Source organism: Triturus cristatus, chromosome 1_2 (genome assembly GCF_964204655.1).
Source record: "Triturus cristatus chromosome 1_2, aTriCri1.1, whole genome shotgun sequence".
Taxonomy (NCBI): domain Eukaryota; kingdom Metazoa; phylum Chordata; class Amphibia; order Caudata; family Salamandridae; genus Triturus; species Triturus cristatus.
This window is the reverse complement of record NC_140580.1, coordinates 1,018,394,815-1,018,411,053: the sequence shown is the minus strand read 5'-3', so window position 1 is coordinate 1,018,411,053 and position 16,239 is coordinate 1,018,394,815.

Below are 16,239 nucleotides of genomic sequence, written 5' to 3'. Positions count from 1 at the left end.
AGTACTTTTGGATTATTGATTATACAAATTAGATACATTTATTAAAAATAATTAAAAATATAATAATATTTGAAATATTACAAGAGTAATTAAAAATGCATTTTAAAAACAATAATAGTTTAAAAAAATAAAATAAAAATAATTACTTCCTTTTTTAAATAAATTCCCACGCTTTTCAATTGAAGTCTATGAGCGTCTTTGTCCTTTATTTATTTTGGCAGCATCAGAATATACAACCCGCGGAACAAGAAAAGAAGGATCAGAAAGTGAAGAAAGAGAAAGTTTTGAAAGGAAAAGACAATAGAGTCGAGGTAAGGAACATATTTAGTGAATTAACATTTAATTAGTTATAATTTTGAAGTTAAAATAACTAGTAAAAAAATAATGACAGCAAACAATTTTTGTTTTCACATTTTTTATTTATTGAAAAATCATGAAAAAATAAACCATATTTTTAATGAATTTTGCAATGTAAGTAACATTTTTGAAACAAAAAATAAATATTTTATTAACATTTATAAACATTTATTTACAGGTTAGTTAAATAAAGTAGTCCGCTTTAAATTTAGATGCACGCGATGACGTAATGACGTGAGCGTCGACGTAATACGCCATTTTGCAGAGCATCGGAGGAGGAAGCAGCAGGAAGCTGATCTGCGGCCAGGTAGGAAATATTTTCATTTGTAATTGTAGAATAAACCTTTAAAAGGGAGACATATATAGTGAGGAAAGAATAAGGGGAGGTTGCGGGAAAACTAATTGATTACTTAATTGTTTTTAAACATGTCCACATTAATGTCATTAATGTATGCCTATGTCGGGTCGCTAAAAGTTATTTATTTAGTTTAAAAAAGTATGTAACTGTTAAAAAATTAAAAGTTACTGTTCAGAAAGTTGATTTGTTTATTTAGGAAGTAACAAAAGTAATGTCGATCTTCATTTCTAACTGCAAAAAAGTTGCGTACTTTCTAATTTTGAAAAATAACGATTGTTATAAAAATTATGATTAAGCTGCAAAGTGCATTTCGGAATATGGTTTGAATTGTAGATTTTACATATGTTTCATTTTTGGAGATTGGTTTTGAAGGTAATTAAATTGGATTTTTTCGGTAATTTAATTAATGGAGTTCCGATGTCGAACAATAGTTCAAATACTATGGGACAGTACATTTGTAGACATTGGTAGTTTTGGCTTGAAATGAAGATTTGTTTTTAAAAAAAAGAACCTGACTTGTTTGTTTGAAAAAAATTTTAGAAAATACCTTGGTATGCCAATTGTAATTTGAAAATTAGTAAAATTTAAAGCAAAGCAGGAAAGTAAGTAATTACATTATTTTAAAAAGAAAGAATGTTAGAAAGATTTTCAAGGTAGTCTATAGCCACACACAACGAAAATTGTTGTAGAATTGCCAATAGTCTCTCAGACATTTCCCTTGTTTTGACTGTTACTCGTGGGTTTAGACTACCTGCGAGTGTTTGTGCTATTCTCATTTCTTGGAAACTTTGCTCCTTCTTCAAAGTTTCCAAAAATGAGTAGAAGTTAGGATGTGGTTTACCAATTGTATGGTTGAAGGAGTTATGCCATCCCTCAATGGCATTGTTTGTTTTTGCTTTTCCCTCTAAACAACTCGTGTAGCAGTTCCACCACTCCACATGGAATCGTGGCTTCCTCCTGCGACCCGATCTGCTTAGGTGTCCAATCCATGTGTCCTCAAAATAATTTAGAATGGGTGCCAATTTTTCTTCGTTACTCGTATAATAAACAGATTCTATAATTGCAGTGTAGTACTCGTCCACACTATCGGGAGGAACAAAACAAAGTGCAGTTAATTTTTTTAGTTCAAATTGTAGTTTGCTATCCCGAGAATATTCTGCAACTAGGGATGTTTTCTGTAATTTACGCCAAAATGCCTGCGAAAAATGGAAAAAACATCCCTGAATTTGGGTATCCGTGTACGTTTTAGTGATCACATTGATCATGCTCAATTCAAAATCAATAATTATTTTTCGAGGACTTGAAGATGTTTTACTTTTAATCACTGATAAAAGTTCAGTGTATGTTGCAGAAGTCTTATCAGGTAGCAAACTATAAACTAAGGGAATTACACTATTGTTAATTTTAGCATGTATAGTGTAAATTTGAGTGAAAGGATGGGGTGTACTTTTAAACGTCCCATCCATCATCCAAATTTCACTACTTTCTAACTTAGCAAGGTTACGTGGGGTACTAAAAATTAGAATACGTTTCTGAGGGTTTTCGTTGTCATGCAGAAGGAAAGGTTCATCAGAAAAAGAAATAGAAAGATCATGAGGAATTCTAATGTCAGAGAAAGTATGTGGTGTAGATAATTGAATGTTACTTGCCTGCTTTTGTCTCTGAATAATTCTTCTCAAATTAGGTATTATAGGCATGTTACTAGCAACATGACTGGGGACATGCTGTGCAACCTCTCTTAAAATTGATCCTGTGGAATCATTGGAGGTGCTTGCAATAGCTTTCATCTCGTTTATTGTTTCTCTAATTTCTACATCCATTGCAGAGGCAGAGTGGTTATGTTCTGTGGTTTTCACAACCAAATTATCAACAGTAACCGCTCTGCCACTGCAATGGGTAGTGTAGTATTGCACACACCTCCAATGATTTCTAGTTAAACTTATTCTTTCCTTACTATATATGTATCCACCATGGTTTAACAAATTTTTGCCCTTCCTGGATTTAATAAAGTTGGCAGCTCCCAGGCTAGACATTATCTGAAAAGAGGAGAAAAGACAAAAAAATTAGCCTGAATAAATTTATGAATTACCTAAAACATAACATTTACACCATCCAACACATTCCCTACTGATGCACCTTCCTGGAGTTAGAATAGTAAATTGCACCCCTACACCATCCAACACTTTCCCTACTGCTGCACCTTCCTGGAGTTAGAATAGTAAATTGCACCCCTACATCATCCAACACTTTCCCTACTGATGCACCTTCCTGGAGTTAGAATAGTAAATTGCACCCCTACACCATCCAACACTTTCCCTACTGCTGCACCTTCCTGGAGTTAGACTAGTAAATTGCACCCCTACACCATCCAACACTTTCCCTACTGCTGCACCTTCCTGGAGTTAGAATAGTAAATTGCACCCCTACACCATCCAACACATTCCCTACTGATGCACCTTCCTGGAGTTAGAATAGTAAATTGCACCCCTACACCATCCAACACTTTCCCTACTGCTGCACCTTCCTGGAGTTAGAATAGTAAATTGCACCCCTACACCATCCAACACTTTCCCTACTGCTGCACCTTCCTGGAGTTAGAATAGTAAATTGAACCCCAACACCATCAAACACATTCCCTACTGATGCACCTTCCTGGAGTTAGAATAGTAAATTGCACCCCTACATCATCTAACACTTTCCCTACTGATGCACCTTCCTGGAGTTAGAATAGTAAATTGCACCCCTACACCATCCAACACTTTCCCTACTGCTGCACCTTCCTGGAGTTAGAATAGTAAATTGAACCCCAACACCATCAAACACATTCCCTACTGATGCACCTTCCTGGAGTTAGAATAGTAAATTGCACCCCAACACCATCAAACACATTCCCTACTGATGCACCTTCCTGGAGTTAGAATAGTAAATTGCACCCCTACACCATCCAACACTTTCCCTACTGCTGCACCTTCCTGGAGTTAGAATAGTAAATTGCACCCCTACACCATCCAACACATTCCCTACTGATGCACCTTCCTGGAGTTAGAATAGTAAATTGCACCCCTACACCATCCAACACTTTCCCTACTGCTGCACCTTCCTGGAGTTAGAATAGTAAATTGCACCCCTACACCATCCAACACTTTCCCTACTGCTGCACCTTCCTGGAGTTAGAATAGTAAATTGCAACCCTACATCATCCAACACTTTCCCTACTGCTGCACCTTCCTGGAGTTAGAATAGTAAATTGCACCCCTACATCGTCCAACACTTTCCCTACTGATGCACCTTCCTGGAGTTAGAATAGTAAATTGCACCCCTACACCATCCAACACTTTCCCTACTGCTGCACCTTCCTGGAGTTAGAATAGTAAATTGCACCCCTACACCATCCAACACTTTCCCTACTGCTGCACCTTCCTGGAGTTAGAATAGTAAATTGCACCCCTACACCCTCCAACACTTTCCCTACTGATGCACCTTCCTGGAGTTAGAATAGTAAATTGTTACCCCTACACCATCCGACACTTTCCCTACTGATGCACCTTCCTGGAGTTAGAATAGTAATTGTTACCCCTACAGCATGGTACATTTTTACAATTGGTGCACCTTAGAATGTTGGATAAAATTACCTTTTTCTATCGAATTTGCTTTTCTTGCTGACTCTTCTTAATTGGGAATGGCGTGTAGGCAGCAGTAGACACTTATGAGGTGATTGGATTTCGAATGGAAAAATAAATGTCTGGAAAAGTGAAAAATGAAAAGAATGAGAAAACTGAACGATGTTGAGAAATGCGATTTTACAATAATTTCTGTAAAATTGTATATTTGTTATAAGTTGCAGTAGAGAACACTTTCCCTAATGCTACACCATCCTTTAGTCATAAAATAAAATTCTGAATTCTGCAAATGTAACCATAATTAAATTGGGTTTTTTTTCAACATTAGCAATGAGATAGCTAGTCTAATATATTGAAGGTTAAGAAACCATCATGAAAATCAATACCTTGTTTTGTAGAACTTGCTTTTCTGGATGAGGCTTCGGAGGATGATTTGGTCTGTTGGTTCTAGATTTAACGTGTGTGGTGGAAAGAATCTTTCTGTAAGGAATCAAATTGTTGTCTTTTGAAAAAAAAGAGGATAAAAAAAAAATTAACGTTGGTTTGAAATGTAAAATCTGAGTATATTTAAATTAATAATGACATACAATATAACTAATACTACATGACACTGTACTAACCAATGCACCTTCCTGTAGTTGAAATAGAGATATGTACCCCTACACTATAAAAAAATCTCCCTAATGTTGCACCTTCCTGGAGAAGAAATAGTATATTGTTACTCTAAACTATCCATTATTTTACTAATTTGGTACGTTAGAGGAGTAATAATTGCAAAAGGAAGGTTTAAAAATGTATAGTAAAAATAATACTGAAAAGGTAACATACCTTTTTCTGTTATTGCTTGTTTTCGTGCCTTTAAGCTAATGCTTGCAGCAGGATAAAGTTTTTTTTTGCTACAGATGTACTCTGGGGAAAAAAAAAGTTGAATAAATTAATGTTCCTTAGCCAACGTTGGGTGTTAAAAAAATACAATTTATAAACAATTTGATATATGACAAAGGAGTATGAGTAACAATTGGTGAAAGAGAACATATTACACATTTAATGCATTTTTCACAAAAAAAAAAGGTTAATCCGATACTATCACTAAATTACTATAATGCAGAATATTCTAGGACTTTGAATAGAAATAGTTGCCCTAGTAATATGAATCGCTTTTTCTGATGTAGTACCCAACTGAAGTCTTATTAGTAATTGTTACTCCTGCATCATGCTATTTTTTCGTTTATGATGTAGTGAGATTGAGGTTTAAAAACAAAACACCATTGCCATACATCACTTTAGGTAATTTTTAAAAATATGTTTTACAATTAAAACCATTGCAAATAAATTACATTTACCTTCACAATTTTATATGTCAGTCGTTTACGTGGTGGTGATGCTCAATTAGGTACACCTATTGTTGAATCTCAATATATTTCGAGTTTCTGTTTTTGGAAAATAAAATACTTGTTTTAAGTTGGTGTATATTTTTAGTGATAATAAATTAGAAACAGTACATTTTAAAAGTTATTATTAAGAATTGTATTTAAATTTTGTTTTGGGTTAAGAAAATATATTTTCCTCAAAAACAACGTTTAAAAAAATTATAATGACTTACTAGTAGTTGCTCTATTGTAATGCTTTTACGAATGAATTCCGTGCTCTCTCTGAGGAGGTCGCAGTGGAGGTGACAGAGGGTCAGCTTTTCACGTCTGGTCTCTCTGCTAGTTGATAATCAACTGAGTGCAAAATGGTGTCTTCCTTGTATTTATAAGTTTTACTCTGTGTCACTATAAATTTTTTTAAAAACTGCGTTCGTTGTGTTTTTTTAAATGCTTTGTTTTACTGTGGAAAATGATAATTTAAAAATGCTTTTTAAAAAATATTGTTTTCATTCATTTGCTCCGTTTTGGCATTCATTTTGGAACATGTCTTTTGGTATTGTTTACATAGAAACTGTGGTAGGACAAGTTTTACAAGTGAGATGGTTAAAATGGCGCCTATGTGTATGTGTGTTTTACTCTGTTTACTTACTTTCCGATTTATTCATAATAAAAATTGTGTTAGTACTGTTGTTTTAACTATCGTTCTTTTTGTTAATCTTTGAAATGTGTGAAAACGGAATTTAATTGGGGATTTTGAGTATTAATTTTAATACTCGGGTATTAATTTTAATACTCGAGTATTAATTTGGTTAAGCATTTCAGTAGATTTACGCACAGTTGTTCTCCACATTTTAATACACTTCCCCACCCTAAAACCCCTAATTTCCCTGCATCCCGTGCCAGATTTTATTGTACTTTTAATTTAAAAAAAAAAAAAATCGCGTTGTAATGGTATGCGTTGTAATAGATTTCGTTGTAACAGCACTTTTCAGTATTTTAATAGGTTTTGCGTTGTAAGAGTATTCGTTGTAAAGTAATGCGTTGTAGTAGTACTTGCGTTGTAAAAAATGCGTTGTAAAGGTATGCGTTGTAATAGCATGCGTTGTAACGTCATACATCCACACCAGCAGGACACTTTGCTTCCCCAACTTACCCTTTTGAGGTTTTACAAATAGATTACATCCACATGGAACGATGTAACAATCTGAAGTACGTTCTTGTTGTGGTATGGGCCTTCTCCCGATGGGTAGAGGCCTATCCCCTGAAAGATAATACTGCTCTATCCACAGCAAAAGTCCTTTTGAAGGAGTTTTTGCCAAGATTTGGGTTACCGAGAATTATTTGGAGTGACAACGGAAGTGAATTTGTGGGTCAGATCATGCAGAAAGTATGTACAGGCCTTGGCATTAAGCAAAAGTTCCACGCAGCAAACCATCCTCAGTCAGCAGGTTTGGTGGAATGCTATAATGGCACCCTTAAGCTTAAACTGGCGAAAATTCAAGCCAGCACGGGTCTTGCCTGGCCTGATGCCTTGCCCTTGGCTCTCTTATCCACCAGAACAACCACCCATTCCCGTATGGGGCTTAGTCCTTATGAGGTTGTCTTTGGACGCCCTGCAAATGTTTGGGGAGTCCCAAGGCCAAAGAAATACTCAGAGATAGAGCATCCATTGTTGATTGACTATTTACATGATCTAACCACTAAGTTATGTGTCCTTCACCAACAGGTACAAGATACTTTGCCCCAGGCTTCAACGGATCCTGGTCACACCATACGGCCGGGAGACTGGGTCTGCGTCAAAAACTTCCAGAGGTCAAAGAACTTGGAACCTCGCTGGAGAGAACCTCGTCAGGTTTTACTGACGACACGTACTGCAGTAAAGGTGGTCCGCAAAAAGAACTGGGTACATGGGGTACATTGCAAGAAAGTGCCCCTACAATTGCCTTATGATCAATGGGTTCATAAACGAATTAGCGACTCTGAAACCGGAAGAATACCAAGATTTGGACTATTCAACGATGCACGCCTAGACTTTGCCGGAGCAGGACAAGACGACAACGAGGTCCTCCAGACAGTTATTCCACCGGCAGTGAAATTGGACACTACTAAACCACATCTCCTTTTCCAAGAGCAAACTGTACCTGGTTCCCGGAGGTACGATTTGAGGCCCAGACTGAACAAAAATACCTCAATAGTGCTTTAATTGACTTTGTCTTTATCCCGATTTCCACATGATTGCAGGGCCGTGATCGTAAGTCTCAGAATTGTGACCCAAGATGTGGCTCTATGCCTGTGGGACTTGTAGGAAAGTATAAAGAACTACAGACAATCACAGCTGAGTGAAGCAACCTCCCGTCACGGGCAATATTTAGAGCTGGAAATGACTGTTAACAAGGGAATGGACAAAATACAAACAATCAGCACAAAGCATTGTAAATTATTGCATAATCGTTTTATAGTGGCTTTAATAATATTGATTTTGATGTGTATTATATTGTCTTGTATAGGATGGGGACTACACGTAATTTTTACACAGTCTACTCCCAAAGTTACCGTTGAAATGCATACACGTCACTCTACCACCTCATGTTGAGTCAAGAAGGAGTGAATTCCGCAACAAGACATTTGTTTCCATGCTACACCAACATCAATTGGCCACTAATGCGACGAACTGTTGGGTTTGTGGTCTTCTGCCAAGTTCGGTGAATACTGAAATGCCATACATTACCCTTCCTTTTTCATTTAATGGCTCTTGTAGTGCATGGTGGGAATTGAGCGCCAGTTGGGTATTTTCTGGAGATGGGGATACTCGAGAAGTAAGGAGCTTGGGAGTACATCTATACCATTTATGTTGGCGGGACAGAAAAAGGATATATGGGACAGATAGTGAGAAGTCAATATGCTGATCGCCAAACCAAATCTACGGATTTGTATTTTCTGCCCTCTAATAGAACCTCTCGAAAAGGACAAACTTTTCTAGAGGTACCTGGACAAGCACCATTCTGTATTAGGAAAGGAGGGTTAGAATATAAAGGTACAAGCAATTGCCAACATATTGTGACATTGAATGGGACAGATTGGCCTCGCATGGTTCCCTCACGTAATACATACTTCGTGTGTGGAAATAAGGCTTACACTTCTCTACCAGGTAATTGGAGAGGCACTTGTTATATCGCTTGGTTGTTGCCCCCTACATATATAGCAGATTCCAAGCATCATTTACAGAAAAGAGGGGTGATGTCTAACCAGGATACGTCAGGACAAGGAGTCGGGGATGTCTTGAAAGGACTCCTTCCATTCTGGGGCCCAATAGCCAACAGTAGAGACATAAGACAACTAATTCGAGTTGTAGAAGCCACTGTCAATGAAACAGCTGGAGCTTTGAGTAACATCACTGCAGAACTCGCTGCTGACCGCCTTGTCACGCTTCACAACAGGATGGTATTAGATATCATCCTTGCTGACCGTGGGGGCGTATGCAGATTGATCGGATCTAGCTGTTGCATTTTTATTCCAGACAACGCCCCTACAGTATACCAAGCCATCTCTAAGCTACATAAGATCGCTGAGTCCGTTCACCAGGATGAAGGGAATTGGTCTCTGATAGGATGGTTTGGGGGACTACTGTCTACATGGGGATGGAAGATTCTTACCTTTGTCGGACCGACTTTGGCTATTCTCTTCTCATGTTGCCTTTGCCTACAATGTGGTCCAGCTATATGCGGGCTCTGCGCCACCCTGTGTGTTCCAAATCCGTTATCACAGAAAGCAGCAAACACAAAGATAATGCTGCAACAACAGCTTGTAGATTTCATGGCTATTGAAGTCGATTCAGATTAACAACAGCCTCTGGTTTCTTTGCCTGAGTAATGGCAAAAGGAGGGTCTGAGGAAATTCAAATACGGCCCCATCTTTCCTAGTAACACCATTACGCTGTTGCCCTCACTCAGGCACCTTCAACCTTCATAGCGTTTCTTTCACATTCTATACTGTTGCACATATTACACGACCTTTCCTGTTTCCCTGAGCTAAATCCATTCTGAGACCCAGCTCGAAGCAACTAATCCCCGAGATAACCATCTATTGACCCTTGGTGACCGTTCTCGGCCTCTCCAGTTGTTTTACGAATCAACATCTTCAACACGTAAACACGTCCTGTCATAAATTAATTTAACCAAGGAATGGCTATGCCACCTGACCTATAGGGTCGGGTAGAGAACACGACCTTAGGGAAGGAATTTCTATTACCCATTATCCTGTATCTTGTACAAAGAATGTTTTCTTGTGGATGATTTGTATTTTTATTGCACATTGAGGGGGTTGTTGCTTTAGGGGATTCAAGCGCTACAAAAGACTGTGAGCCACGGATTGAAGTGTCAGTCTCCTGAGAACCTACCACTGATGTACTTCTAGGACAACTGTACCTAGCTGCAGCTAATAAATTGAAGTTCCTATGCCAAACAGAGTGTTCCGTGTCTCTGTAATTTGGAAGGCGAACTCAGGAGATTTCAGGCGTACCCTGGGCCGCCAGGCTTAATGAGCCCGGTTCTTCAAGGCAAAAGGGCGTATGATATGTTTTCAGCCCGTGTGAAATAAAAGTTATTGGCAGCATCGAAGAATCCCTGCACCCTCCTGGTTCCACTAACGGAAGGATGGCGGCGCGTTACTAACCTGCACTTTCCTGTCCCGTGTTGCAGAGAACAGGGAAGTCTCGGCACCAACACAGCCCCCGCAGCAGCAGGAAAAGGCCGCGCCTCATGCGCATGTGTGCTAAGAAGAAAAAAAAGTACATGTAGCGTTTAACAACAAAGTAAAGGGGCCAGTAGCCATGGAAGGATACAAATGATCACATGGCCGTACTAAGGAGGGACTAACAAGCCTATTAATGAATCAAACACCAGCATTTACGAAGGACAAAGACACAACCAATGAAAAATATAGGCGGGGCTTCACCTCCGTACTCTACCTACAACAGATCGCCCTCAGTCTCGACCTAAAAAGGAGAGGTGGAACCATAAATCTCTGGCAGAGATTCATGAAATGTGTGAGCACAGGAAGTAGGACTAATGGATTACTACTTCCTGTACTCAAAAATGTGTCTGTAAATAGGCCTCTATGAATGTGTCTTGTTCCTCTTTCAAATATTCTACTTTGTGGTTCCACGTTGGAACCATGTTTATTTAATGAATTATGTTCATGGATGTCATGGGTTACACGTCTACGTTTTGCATTTATTCATGTGCTCAAAACCAGCTCAGACAAGAACTAGAGCTCAGACTAAAGCCAGAAATTCGTAACTGACAAATTCCTATGTTGAATGTATCCTATTACTTCCTAAAGAAGCCCCTGCACCCAAGAAGAAGTGGTCATACCCTAAGTTACCAGGTGCCAGAATGATACGTTTTGGGTTTCCGCCATTATGTCCGTCCTGTCACGTAATGGCATCATGTTCGCCACAAAATTATAGAGTTGGAACAACGCCATTTATGGTACTTTTCTTGCTGTTTTTTAGCGCTAAATGCGTCCTTGCATTAAAAATGGACATGAGTAAGCATGTCACTTGGAAATAGGGCATGGCATATTTGGATTTTGCATAGAGTAATTTTCCTGAAAGTCTCGTAATTACAAAAAATTACGCAAATTTCACACAACCTTAGTCATAATCCAGCATCTAATGTCCCTTTTACTGAATGTATTAGTGGGTATGCTTTGAATGTACAACTTGAAATATCTTAACACCACGGTCGTCAGATACAGCCATCACCCATAAACATTTTTGGGACCTTTTTAAAAAAATGTATGGCTCAGTGATTTGAGGCCGGAATGATTTAATTTTTCTGTGTGTGTGGTTTGTGTCCGATGGAGGGTTGGTCTCTGGTTGGATGGTTTGTGATTTAGTTTAATCTAATTGTATTTGCTATTGTCTGTGCATTTATAATGTCCTTCTAGTTTTATTGGTATTCAAGCATAGTACAAATAATGTAGTAGATAACCGAGGACAGATATTTAGTTAAGCACATGTATTCAAAGTTTTATGAATTTGTGGCTGGTTATGTTACCCTTTTAGAACCACTAGGAGGCCATCCAAAACTTTGCACTCATTTTAGCTGGAGACTTACCTACCCAGGTAACATTCCGAACATTCAGGGCATAGATATTTCCCATATTTGCAGTGCCACTGACGCCAAGATAGTGCCATTGTAATAGGTTTCTCATGTGGTTGAGGGCAGAGGATGTTAGTTTTTTTTTTATATCAGAACAGCAGGATTCTTCTCCTCACTACGAACCAATGCATTTGTATCATTGATAGAGCAGTTGGTCTTTAGGAATTCCTGCTGCTACGTAGTTGATGCAGTCTGAGTTCTCTCGAGTGCAGTGATTCACATCTTTGGATACTCTAAATACAAGATAATAAATCTGTTACTTAATAGCCCATGACGGATCTTTTCTCATGGTACTTTCTCCTACCTCATGAAATGCTGTATCCCCCCCAAAGAGGCACAGGGCATAGGGAAAATTTGCAATTTCTGATGAATAATTGTATCAGTGTAATGTGGAGAGACACACCCAAAGTTCTGACTTAGTAACTGTAATGATCATGCTTTTCTTTGTTGAAAGTATTTTGGTCAGAACCACAACCTTTTGTGTATGTTTCTGAACTGCATTAAATGCAGTCCAGCTGGGGAGGGTGGGGCTGTCTTAGGCCCAAGATGGGTGTGGTGCTTTGAAGCATTAGCTGAACACCCAGGGGCATAGTATCAAGGACGCGGTAAAAATTATCGCCGTTTTAGCAGCAGAAAACTGCCGCTAAAGCGGCGATAATGGGCTTGATAATATGCCGCAGAGAATTCCAATAGAAGTCCATGTTCTGGTGTCAACATGGGCTTCTATTGGAATTCTCCAGTGCATATTATCAAGACCATTATGGCCGCTTTATGATAAAAGGAGTACTTTAGTGTAACACACAAAGCATGGCATCAGCATACTGAAATAACCTCCATAGCCTCTAAAGGCTGGCAAGCTAGCGCCATCATGGCCGGAATCCCTGAGTCAATCTTTCCCATCCAGCGGGGTCTGTTTTTCCCCATTCAGCACGGGAGGTGACTCCTAGATGGGATCCATGCTAGCCACATGCAAACAAATTCTATGTTTGGCCTTAACAGTTAAGTCATCAGTGGTTGGTTTGTGCAAGTGTCCTGCGGATCCGACGGCCTCAAGCAGTCCTACCTGACCTGAGGGCAGTCGCCAACTCCAGATGTTTGGGGTAATCTTTCGGAGGCTTTGATCTCCACACACAGTGGTCCCATGACCTCTCATGGCTTTTCCATGATGCTGCATCAGCTTATCAGTCTCCGGAGGACAGCATTCATTTAGATGATCCTGCTCTGCTCCTTCTGTGATTGATCAGTGTTCCTAGCAGTTCTCTTGGCACAACGAGTCAGAGTGATGACCCTGATTCCACAGTGCCCCCCCTTCTGGACACACGGGGGTTATCCACTTTGATCTGTGTGCCAGCGGTTGTCCCGTCTACCCGCACAAAGGGGGTTGACTATGGTACATACACAGATGATGATCCGACTGTGACCCCCTCCTCCTGGCACTCAGAGATGTCAACCCACTTGGCAAAAACATGGGCCACAGCCTGGCTGCCATGCTGGCACTCTGTCCTGGTGCACAGAGGGGTCAACTGACTCACCTCACAGACAGTCAATGGCCTAAATTTCATAGTGGCTCTTTCCTGCACACGGGGTCACCAACTAGGCTGAATTAGGCAAACAGCTCACACTTCTCCAACAAACCTGACCATACTGAATGCCTAATACTGCGCTTAACATGATCCATTGGATTGGGTCACTTTTGGGACTCATTACAGGTGCTCTCCTACTCACAGGGCCCATTGGTCTTGACATGCAGGCCGACTCTGGGTGCTTTACGTATGACTTGGTACTCTGGTTTTGGCGTCAGGCGGAAGGTTGGTGCTCCAGGCTCAGGGCAAGTGGTCTGAACTTCCTGGGTGATGGCCTCTCAACTATTTTTGAGATTTGCAGCCCTTGGGCCCTATCTCTGGTTCCAGCAGCAAGATGCCTTTGCTATCTGCCCTTTCCTGACGAGACACTGATGTTCATAAAAGTATGCAATTCCGTTGTAGTCGAAATCCAAACACCTACATGAGTTTGTGTCTGGCCTTTGAAATCCATGTTTGGGGTGTTATTGCCTTTGAAGTGCTCTCATCTCTGCACTACCCTTTGTCAATGAGATTTATCGCAGGAGTGGCTCCAGTTTTGCTTATCTTAAACACAGAAAAGGTGATGGTAGGAGGGAATGCTTGCAATAATTCTAACAATGTGCAATCGCTCAGGGTATCATTCAAACCCATCGTTCTTTTTCCCACAATGCCAACTCAGATTACTCCACATATATGTAAATCAGTCTTGACCCTGCTCAGATGGAATCACTCCAGTGAGATCTGCCAGGTCAGGTCCTCATTGAGGAACCAACTGTTTTTGCCCTGATAGGGGCTCTTCAGTTGGGTGTAGCTTGGTTCCAGTGGCACAGTGAACACTGGACCCACATCTCAGCATACCCTTGCCATGTAATGCACTACATCAAATGCAGCGAAAGCCCTCTGAAGATGCATCAATGTGGATTTCACATCTGAATGGATATTGCATTTTATGAGTACAGCCACTAGGCTGCCTTGTTTGTCCTAATGAACAGTTTTGTAAATGGTGGCGATTCTGGAACAGCAAGAAAGAAATGTCTAAACATTTGCAAGCATTCAATATTATTATTATGAAACGATCTGGAACATAATTTCAGATGAATGAAGCATCTAAAACATGGGTCCTGTGGTTGCTGGTATCTGCTTGTAATGCTGCACCTCGTCGGGGCCACTATAATGTGCTCAGAGAGACTAAACAGAGCATATTTCTTCCCTTTCTGATGTGCCACAGTGTTACAATCTCAGGATCAAGGGTGCAAGCCAGGCCAATGGAATAATGCTGACATTTCCACAGTCGCCACATGGAAGAATCCAGGCTTTGCTTTATTTGCATAGTGCATTATTTCTTTGTGAAGGTTAAACAAGAGACTCAAAGCCTAGTATTTAGATGAATTTTAGGACCAACATCATCCACCAATGAGCTTGGGGGGCTCGTCAGGGACTATATAAATTCTACAATATGATACAAAATAAAGTAGCCTGCTAATTGGTCAATACTTTTTCTATTTGGGAGATGAAAGACGCAATAAGCAATTTGCAAAAAAATATTTTTTTATCTGAAGACATGAAAAGTAGGACTTTTAGGGAAATGGTGCAGTCAGAAAAAATACTCGAATTCCATGTGTGTGGAAAAGGCCGCTTTAATGAAGCAGATGCATATCACAAAACATTAACCATGGCTTTCTGCCTTACAGACTAAAACAGGCCTCACTAAATATTGTGCATCATTAACCTCATTGCTCCCCTCCCTTACCCAACCAACCCCACAATGCTGTCACATACAATCATTCCTAAACTCAGAATACCTCAAAATTAAACTTGTATTTCTAACTGATATGCTCACCATGCCCCTCCCCTCATTACCCCTCTTTAAAGTTGCTTGCCCCCTACAACTTGAGCTCAAACTGTTTCTAAACTGAAACTTTGATAAACAGCGCCTGAGCACCTGCTCATCAGTGACATCCCTCGCACAATAACATATCACTCCCACCATGCACCGAATCCATTTTGACTATTCTCCTCCAAAAACACATTCTGTAACTATTAAGTAAGGGGAATGGAAGAGCAGGAACCCCAAAACTATGTTGTCTAGCCACCCGACCTCTGTTTCACTGCCACAGGCTAAAATGGCAACCCGCGCCATATGACCCTGACCTATATATTATTATGCAACTCACTACCTGCTCCCCCCTATTAGGCCTCACAATCTCCCAGATATCACCACTGTGCCCAAACCGCGCAGGTGGCAAAACTCCCAATATGCTACCCCTCAAGCCCCCCTTGGGCAAAATGGCGCAGTCACGAAAAACCCTCGACTCCTTTGTGTATGGAAAAGGCCATTTTAATGAAGGAGGTGCATATCAGAATAAAAACATTACCCATGGTTTTCTGCATTACAGACTAAAACAGGCCTCACTTAACAATGTACATTACTAACCTCAATGGCCTACTCTCTTAAAAAAACAAACCTACAACTTTGTCACACACAGCAATATTTAAACTCCACATACCTCAAACCTTAAACTTACATTTCTAACTGAAATGCACACCATACCCCTCCCCATCACTCTCCTTTTAAAGCTGCCTTGATCCTACAACTTGAAATCAAACTGTTTCTAAAGTGAACTTTGCTCAACACTGTCAAGAACCTGCTCATCAGCAACATCCCTCGTACAATAACATATCTCTCCTGTGCACCTAATACATTTTGGCTACACTCCTCCTCATACACCATCCTTAGCTAAAAAAGGGGGTGGGTAGGTAGGAGTCAAAATACTCTGAAGTCTAGTTACCCAACTAATGGGTCACTGC